The sequence below is a fragment of the Neovison vison genome, chromosome 13 (assembly GCF_020171115.1).
Source record: "Neovison vison isolate M4711 chromosome 13, ASM_NN_V1, whole genome shotgun sequence".
Lineage (NCBI taxonomy): Eukaryota > Metazoa > Chordata > Mammalia > Carnivora > Mustelidae > Neogale > Neogale vison.
This window is the reverse complement of record NC_058103.1, coordinates 56786631-56796685: the sequence shown is the minus strand read 5'-3', so window position 1 is coordinate 56796685 and position 10055 is coordinate 56786631. Positions and strand designations below refer to the sequence as shown.

At 43.7% G+C, this 10055-nt stretch overlaps 1 protein-coding gene across 2 annotated transcripts in view; it reads left to right on the top strand.

Moving 5' to 3' along the window:
* The first annotated feature begins 1591 nt into the window (after window positions 1-1591).
* LRFN5 (leucine rich repeat and fibronectin type III domain containing 5) overlaps window positions 1592-10055 on the top strand; it is a 244753-nt gene continuing 236289 nt past the window's right edge. For both annotated transcript variants that reach the window (XM_044230225.1, XM_044230224.1), the window contains exon 1: window positions 1592-2649. The gene's annotated coding sequence lies outside the window, so the exon portion shown is untranslated. The remainder of the gene's footprint in view (window positions 2650-10055) is intronic.

The following is a 10055-nucleotide window of genomic DNA, read 5'->3' as shown; positions in this document are numbered from 1 at the left end:
CCGAAATCGGAGCTAAACGAGGAGGGGGCCCCCTGGGACTGAAGACCGAGTGCTGGAGAACCCTTCAAAAAGAAGTGAAAGGCTCCAGTAGAAAGGCTCAGGGCAATTTCACTGGGGGTTCCCGGAAGGAAGCTTTTTCCAGACTGGAGGGAGTGAGGGCAGGGTCTAGGAGGGGCGCTCCAGAAGTTGTGACAGAGTCGGGAGAAATGCCGGCCCCTCGACCCCTCTCCGCCAGGGACCGGCCTAGCGTTCTCCCCACCACCCTTCTCTTTGCTACTTCAGATATGATCTCTTTCCCACTGACCTTAGTGGTCAGGCCTGGCTGATGTCAACTACTGGGCTTGCTGTCTGCCCTTGACATACTAAAATGAGACTTGGAATGCCTAAGGCTGAGCTGAATTGTTTCCCAAATATATGTTCTTTTCAGCTTCTTTTCCTATCTGATTAGTAAGAGAAGCACTACCTACTACTACTAAGGCGACCCCGGGTGAGGCCATTGCAGGTGACAGAGACCTCAAGTCAGCAGCCTTCCGTCTCACATTTTCCTGGAGGTTATATAGCTAATGACTTTTCCCACCGCTGTTAGCAGTCGCAGCTTGACCCGGTGACACTCCATTATTCCCTAATCGTGGAGGCTGTGGGTGGTCCGCAAATTTCCCTTTTACAAGACGCCTCTAGAAGTTCGCCTTTATTTCCAGATTTTCCGCCTTCTCCCCTCCTCCTCCCTGCAACGCCCCCGCGCTTCCCCAGCCCGGGAATTTCCAGGCACCTCGTGGACCCTCTCCTCTAGCCCGGGGTTAATTAATCCCGAGCACGCCCGGCTCGGAGGCGCCAAGGTAGAGAGAGGCACGGTGGCCCCAGAGGGGGTCTCGCCTGACTCTGAGTCTGGGAGGCGCGGTAGCTCCCGTCATTGCGGCCAGGGCTGGGCGCACGGCGGCGCGCCCGCCGCCACCTCCGCCGCGGCCGCCTCCATGCTGCAGCGCCGGACGCAGTCCTTCCCCGCCGGGCGGCTGCCGTTGCCGGAACAGGCTGCCGCGGGGAGCCAGGGACCCGGGCCAGCCCTGGTCGCAGCCTGGGATCTGGGCTTGAAGCTGCACGCCTGAGCTGCAGACTAGCCCCGGCGCGGCGGGCAGCGGGCGGGGCGCTGTGTGCAGCGGCGCGCAAGGAGTCGGCCAGTGTGCAAAGCGGCCCGAACTGAGGACTCTGTGTGTGTGTGTGTGTGTGTGTGTGCGCGCGCGCGCGGGTGTGTGCGTGTGTTTGCGCGTGTTTTTCCTTTTCCCTAGAGGATGTGAATGGCTTTGCAGCTGGTTGCTCCCTTGGGATTTTTGACTGTGGAGCTCTGGGCTGTGAGCACAACCCACCCATATAATCCATTTTGCACGGTCGGTTTATATCGAGAGAAAAAAGCGCAACTGGACGGGGGTGGGGCCGACCAAGGAAACCTTCTGGAAATACAACCACACATTCACAAGAGAGAAAGAATGAAAGACTGAAGAAATTTTCATAACCTTCCCGCTGACCCTTCTGTTTTCTGAAAAGATTCTGGATCTTTTCTACCTTTTGAAGTCATTTTGGCTTTTTTTTTTTTTTTTTTTTTGTAAGCCGCTCTCCAGCTAGCTCTGTGTGTGTGTGTATGTGTGTGTGTGTGTGCGCGCGCGCGCCTCTCTGATGCATTTGACTGTCTTTTATCCAACTGCCCAGAAGCAAATGTTAACTCGTCGGTGCCCCCTCGGTGCCCAGGTTCTCGAAGAGCAGGAAGGACGCCCAGACCCATTTTCCTGGCTGGATTCGGAACCGCTGCCTGACTGTGGACCCGTGTGTGTGGATCGCTTTACCCAGAGGCTTGGAAAGCTCCAGTGTTAACTTGCTTCCAGGTACATCACAAGGTCACCAGAGGGTCTTGTAGCCGTCTTGTCTCCGTGCATCTGGACCTGTTTTGGCCAGAAGGATATTTATGTTTCAGTCCACATCATCTGAAGCCAAAAGTTCAGCCCTTCGAGCTGGTTTCTGTACAAACAAGGTAACAAGGATTGCTTTTCAAACTGCTTAACAAAATCCCGACTCTTCCTCAGCCCTTTCCCGGCTCTCTCCTCCCCACCAAAATGTCACCAGCTCTTGAATTACGTGGATTTGGGTTGGAGGAGAACTTGAAGGAAACGTGATCAAAAGGCGATGCCAAACCACTCTCTTTTCTGCCTGGGGTCCGGTGGGCATCAAAGCCGATCGTGAGAAGGACCGGTCCCCTCCTTGATTCTCCCTCCCCGTGCTGTGCTGGATGTGCGTGTGCAAGAGTGAATGCGAGTGCGCGCGCGCCTGTGTGCGAGTGTGTGAGTGTATGTGTGTTTGAGTGTGTCTGTGTGTGCGTGCGCGGCCGCCCTGCCTCTGCCCGCTCCCCGGGCGCAGAAACGCGGGTTTCATGGGGCGATCGCCGCGGATCCCCCACCCAGCGCGACCTGCGGGCAGCGGCGGCAGTGGCAGGAGCCGCCTTTCGGACTCCCTAGGATGCGGGTGCTGAGCTATGGCAAAGGGCAGCAAAGTGACGAGCGAGACCCGCGTACGACTGTGAAAGCCACCTGGAGCCACCTTGCCGGGATTGTACCTGCGGGCAGAAAGTCCTCCTACGACCGTCTTCTCCTCTAGAGGCACCAGGTAACAAGCAAATGACTACCCGCCTCACCCAGTTTCCTTCTGATCTTGTTTCTAGTGTCTTATCTGCATTGCAGGCTACTTTACTTATTAATGTTTCGAAAATCATTAGGAAGGGCTGGATATCCAAGGGTGCTCCGTGATGTTGTAATAAAATTTCTAGTAGGTGGGATATAAATCTATACCTGAGCACTTAATCTAGCAGTGAAAGCTAAGGGAATATGGATACGCTCCACCCTAAGTGATGATATTGGAAAGCTAGGCATGTTGAACCTGTCTGAAGATGCCAGAGATTAAAATTCCATGTTTCCTTCAGGCTGTGGTTGCCACGGACCATTTGGTATCCAACACTCCCGAGACTGTGGAGTGCAAGAGGGTGTTTGGTTTCCACCCATTTCAGGCAAGGATCATTTTGACCCTTTTCTGCCTCTGGTGCCAGGTTGTTTTCCTCTCCTTATTGTGGAGGAGCTTGCCAGATCCTTTAGTAGTTGTAAATTACGTATCTGGAGACTTTAATCTGAAATGGAGTTTTCTTGGAACTTGCTTTGCATGAAAAGGAATTCATTGTCACGGGCGTGTGTGCTGAGATATGGTATTTAACTGTGAGCGTTTGCTTAGATATGGCAAAATAGATCCATGAAAGAAGTCATTTTTATATCTGTAGAAGCAAGGCTAAAACCACAACCCCCATCCCAATACCATCTCCGGCTATATTGTCTCTGTTGTGGAGCTCGTGTGCGCGTGGTTTGTTTGGTTGGTTTTGGTTTGCTTGTTTCTGTATAATATTTATTTTGAAAATTCTTGCCAGTGCATTGATTTACAAGGAATAAGGTGGATTTGTGACTGCCTAATTAACATATTGGGTCTGATACGTTAAAACGGAGATTCCCATGGCTGGCAGAGTCAGCCAAATTTAATTTGTCAGAACAAATTTAAGGAACTTCCAAAGCCCCTTACCCTTGAACCTTAATTCTCTTATTTCCCTTTTCTGTCACCTCTGCGTCCCCCTGCAGAAATTTCACTCCTTTCTCCAGAGCATTCAGATTAAGAAGATAAAGCACTTGCAAAGTAGTCTCATCAATGTTTTATTCCATAGTGAAGGCGGTCTGAATAATTCAGCTAAGGAGTGCTCGTTTGTGTTCTGCCTTCGGTAGCTGCCTGCTGGGTGCACCCAGCGGAGGATGTGGCCCGGCCGAGTGCAAAGCGTCTTGCTCTTAGAGGCAGCGACTGGAGATGCGCCGGAGGTTTCTCTTTGCTAAAGCGGCTTAGAAAGTGTCGGGGCGCTGCCTCTTTTTCTCTGTTTGCTGCGATTCTATAGATATCCATATGATGGCATTTGCAGACTACAAGCTGGCCACTAGCTAGCTGCTCTTGCTGTCCCTGCGCGTTGATGGCCTTGACTCCTCTGGAGTCTGGGCTCAGCTGCTGCTGCAGCCCTCGCAGGCTGGTGGTGCTACAAGGCCGTATATGCAGCGGTCTTGGGGGCTGGGCTCCGGCATTGCAGCTGCCTGGGCCTCCTTGACACTTTTTGGGGAGGGGCCGGAGAGCTCAGCAGGCCCCCTGGCAGACAGGAGGCGCATCATGGCTGAGGTGGCGGCCTGGATCTGAGAGGAAGGAGGTGGAGAGAGACGCGTGGAGGGCAGTGAGGTCCTGCCTGACTTCCTGCGCCTGCAATCCTCCACCCCCTTGGAAATGAATATTCAAGAACATAGAAGGAAAGCTGGCTGCAAAAAACGCCTTGGTACTCAAATATTGCATGATTTCTCAAGATTCAAAACCTGAAACTAAGTGTGTTTTTCCTAGATTTCCATGTTTTCCTCTCTCTTTCCTCCCTTCTTGCTCTCCTGGATTTAATTAGGTCATTCATACTCTTGTTTTATCTCCAGTTGGAATACCACTGAAAAGACAACTCCTTCCCCCACCCCTGTGCTCAATAAACCTGAAGGCAGTGAGGGCCACTCTTCAGATAGATTTGCTCTGTAAGTTCCAGCTCTAGGGAGAACCAATAAAGGGTACAGAGGGTAATTCGACTTTAACAGTAAAGCAGATCCACACTCTACTCTCTGTAGACTCAGAAAGAAAAAGGTACTGCCTGAATGAAAACTAAAAATAAGTGGAAATTTGGGAGGAATTAGGTGAGGTTCTTTCCTTTCTTTTATCTTCTTTTTAAGTTAATGTATTTGTATTTCCTCCATCACTCAGCAAATCCTGGTAGAAAACTGATTGGTATGTAATAACAATCTCACAAAGACATTTCTTTGTCCCCCAAATTTCTCCAGAATAGTATTACAACAGAAACTATATCATACTCATAATATATGTCAGCAAATAAGGTCTGCCTGATTAGAGGGTAACCCAAGAAAGAAGGAATACTGGTGCAGATAGAAGTACCTAGAAAAATGACGGGTTTTTTCCATCTCCCTCTTCATTTCACTTCTCTCTGGCCTTTTCTCTATTCTGCAGGTTAAGTCTTGTCTTTGTGTCCTCATCCTGGGGGAAGGCAAAACAAATGCATTAACTGTTTGCTGAGTGCTTAGAAGCCTAAATGTAGATCATGGTGTGGTTCATGTTTTAAAATGCCATTCATTTGTGCAGTTGGGAGTGTCAAAACCATATAGGCCTTCTTGCATAGAGTTTCATATACAGAAGTTGCTTAAAAATGGAGATTTCTGCCTCCCTTCCCCTCTTCCTTGTTGGAGTGACAGAAGTGCACAAGAGATTGTCTGAAGATCTGAGTCCACTGACCTTGTACTTAGATGGAGCTGGCTTGTCTCACTAATGGGTTAAGACTGTCAGGTATTAATAGGAAATTTCCCAGCAAAATGTTCTTTCCTTTTAGGCTCTCTTACCAACAAGAGGGGCAGAACAACAGGGCCGTCAGGACACCCATGGGAACTGATGTAAGGCTCTAGGCAGGTGGAAAGAACTTGCCACTTGACTTCTGTCCCCCACACCATTTCTGTAGTCACTTTTTCCTTTTCTCTTTTCAAGAGGAGAATGACCTTGAGCAACACCGGTCCTCTGTGCTTCACACACCTCTTTTCCTTTTCAAAATGTGATGTACACACAAATATACACACAGACGCCTCACTGCTTCAGTTTTGAAATCTGAGACTCCTGTGTTTGAGTGATTTGGGAGGGGTTCATTAAGATATATCTGTGGCTAATACCAGCCAGAGTTTATTTTTTTTCCCCTTTTTTCTCTCAAGGGGATAGCAAAAGCTGTGGTCACCTGAAGGAAAATTGTCCTACCTTTATCCCCTCTTCCATCATTTTTCTCTCCTCTGTCATTAAATGCATTCTTGGAGTGAAAGTGGCATCTCATTATGGCATGGGTGTTTAAGTGACCATCATAGGTTATATCTACTTTTCATCTTTTCCTCAATGACCATCAGTTCCCTTTTGTTCATTTAAACCAGTGTTCTGTTTCCTCTTGCTGCTTAAAGCACTTTAGGCTTGGTAGTTTTGCTGAGTTTTCCAGCTGGTGAAATGAGGACCTTGCTTTCTGCTGATACTATTGCTGTGTTGTTTTGTGGTTGCGAGTGAGATGATTGCAGATACCTAACAACGTCCCTGCCTCTATATAAAACTACCATGTAATAAGCTCTATATCAAATCTCTTCAGTTATTTTAAGAGAAAATTACAATGATAAGATTGCTAATAAATATGTGCCAATTTTGAGGTTGGAGGAAGACGACTTAAAACTTTCTAGTGGCTTAACTGGCTAATCTATTAACTCATCCCAGTAATTTTTCATTTGCTTAGAAAAGTAACATACTGGCATTACTTTCAGAGTTTTGTGTGTAGGGCAATCAGTTCTAACTTTCATATTTTATTGAAGAATAAATGTATGAATATAGGCCTTTTAATAAATAGGCTATAAGACTAACGGGTAATTTTGCTACATCATTCCACTGACACACATGTGCATAGCTCTGCCTTATTAATAAACCTTGAAAGGGAGGCCAGTTTTTATATTTCTACAGCTCACATTTTTATTCCCATAGCATCCTTCAATCAGTGTAGACTATTTAAAACCTAAGGCAGTAATAATTTGTCCATTACATGGTGTGTGCATGGTGAAATTAAGAAGAATTACGTTTATCAGTATTGAAGCTATTCTGGTTGGAAGTGAACAATTTTTGTTATGCCCTATCCACATAAATTGTATGTTATTATGAAAACTCCAGTTTCATATAGGTATAACAAGAGATAGAAATATAAGAATTTAATTCAAAGAGAGCTAATGTCATTTTAAAGCTTTTCATTATAGTATTCTGATAGATACTGTTCTGACAGAATGCTTTTTACTGAGCTATGACATAATTGAATACTAATTATGAAGATGGTTAACAAGTGATAGAAAATTATAATGGAATTACATGGTTATAGAAATGCTCTATCATCTTGCTGATACCAAGTAAACCACATGAAAATGCTTTATGATTAAACTGCAAGCTATATCAGTAAGGTTTCTCAGAAATTGGCTTTGATGGCCTATGTTTATTAAGTTACAGATTTGGTCACATTGGAAAGAAATTATGAATTGATTAATTTGAGTCTTCCTAGATAATATATTTTTTTTTATAAAAGAAATCTTTCTAACCCTAAACCTCATGTTATTTCTTTTCTTTGTGGGGAGCATATATGAAATTCATTGCTTTATAAAAAAAAAAAAAAAAAAAAAAAAAAAACAAACAAAAAAAAACCTTCCAAAGGAATATTTTGAATTTGATGTTATGAAGAACAATTGCAGAATCACCATTGGATATTGACTCTATTTTAGATTTTATAGCAGAAAGGGTCTAGAAAAGAAGTAATAAGACAAACATATAAAGTTGTAGGATCTTTTTTTTTTTCCCAACTCTAGAAGCAGTATCTGAATTCTTGGAAAGAGGCAGAAAGAAAACACTGATTAATTCAATATATACTCAATCAGTACTAGTGCATTTAATCAGAGATAGTAGCCAAAGCAGAGTTGTTTGTATTACTCTATTTTTACTTTGCCTTGTGCAGCTCTTTTGAGGAAATACTAAAGAGACCTAAAGATGCATTTCAGTAGCTCTCTGTATTTCATTCCCCATGTTGACTTATCATTTCCTGTCTTGAAGTAGGTTTTCCATGAATCTTAGTGGTGTTGCTTTCAAAGTTATAGGATATTTGCAATAAAGTGATTTATTAGTGGGAGCATATCAACTCTGTTATGAAAATTTTCACTTTTCTGGAAATATAGGCTGTGGTATTTTCTTAGTCATTATACCTCTTTTTGTTATTTTTTTCAATGGTATTAAAATTAGGTTATCAAATGATTTATGTGGATTTGTATAACAACATTAAAATGCATATGATTTATATGGCAATATTGAATACTGCACAGTGTAGTACATCTGCTTTTTTAAATTTTTTTTTAATGTGGATACTGTTATAGCTGTTCTATTCACAGATACTTTAAAGTGCCTCATTTAATAGAAATGTGCCTACCTTTACATTGAAATTTAGGGGTTATTTATGGGAATTATGTAGGATATTTGCCATGTATTAGCTGTTCAAATGTCAGGCACTTTAACAATTTATAACTAGACATTGAATCTTGACCTCAGGGAACTTATTTTCTTAGTAACAGGAAGAATGTAAACAGATACATAAGCTTGAAAGTAAGTGATTTTTTAAATTTTATTTTGATTTTTTTTTGCTTTGTAGTGAAAGAGAAGACATTTTGAAATTGTTACTGTGTTTTATGGAAGTTGATATTGTGCAGTAGTTAGAAGCATGAACTTTGGGATTTCACAAACCTATGTCTTAGGCTTTGTAACTTTGAGCAAGTCCTGTTACCTCTCTGAGCCTCAGTGTCCTCACCTGTAAGATGAACCTAATAATAGAAGACATTTAACTGTTATCCTTAGCATCATCATTGTCATTTCATCGTTAGCAGTCCTGAGGGTAAAGAAGAAGACTAAAGGGGTAGTAATTGGATGATGTCAAAGCCTATGCTTGGGATCCTAGACCCTCAGGGCTCCAGAGAATGCTAAAGCTCATTCAAACCAAGGACCACACAGTCCACTGTTTTCAGAGGCCAAGCAGATGTAAATATTAAACCCAGGAAATCTGGCTGGGCTTAAGAAATTATAGGTTGAAGGATTTCTGCTACACTGGTGAGTGCATGATTTATCCAAGACATTCTAATTTAAATTCATTTTACCTTGTGATGGGTCTAGCATCATAAAACATCTGTTATTCTGACATCTGTTCAAATTTAAATTTTATCTAAAGCATCCCTGCCAAGTGGTCATCTTGACTGAATTTGAGTACCCTCAGTGATTCTAAAATCACTCCACCTAAACTGGATTATTCCATTTTATATAGGCTAATTACCAAATTTATTTTTGGAGTTGAGCCAAGCATCTGACATCCTTGGCTTCTAATTAATTTTAATATGGGAGGAGGGCTACACAATAAGTCTAATTCCCAATGACAGTACCTCAAATATTTAAACTGAGTTACTTGAGAGGCCCAAACCATGATTGTTTGCTTATGATTAAACATAACTAAACCTGGGTGCCTGGTTGGCTCAGTCGGTTAAGGTCTGCCTTTGGCTCAGGTCAAGCTGGAATCCTGGGATCTAACTCTATGTTGGGCTCCTTGCTTAGTTGGGAGTCTGCTTCTCCCTCTCACCCTGCCTACTCCCATCCTTTCTCTCTCTCTCTCTCTCTCAAATAAATAAAATCTTTAACCAAAAATAAATAAATACATAAATAAACATAACTAGACCTAAACTGATTTGGGATGGTTTTCTATGTGTCATGATTTCAAGCCCTCTACGTTTTATACCCAAAAATGTCATCTCTCATACATCTTTATCACCACCTCCAGTTTGTTTTTCTCACGGTACATGAAAGTGTGATACCAGCTCCAGCAAACCACACAGGTTGACTAGCGTAGCATCCAGCAGAACCGTTTCCTTGCTTTTGAAACAGAAAAAGCAGGTACATGCTATGCTGTAATTGTCCATCCAGCAGTCACGTCACACGTACTATTTGATCAATGCCGTCTCTCCTTCTGATCCCAAACAAGGCATTGGCGTTCTTTACATAGACCTTTAAGATGCTACAACTCATCAATCCAAGTTCAGTAACGAGATTAAAATTATTTTCCTTCTTTGCCATTCTGAGTCGAGACACTAGTGAAGATATCTGAGATTGGGGCATCTGAGTGCCTCAGATGGTTGAGTGTATGACTTTGTCTCAGATCATGATCTCCAGGTGCTGGGATCAAGCCCCATGTCTCAGCTCCACGCTCAGCAGGGAGTCTGCTTCTCCCTATCCCTCTGCCTCTCCTCCTGCTTGTGCTCTCTCTGTCTCTGTCTCTCTCTTTCAAATGAATAAAAAAAATTTTTAAAAAAAAGTCTGAG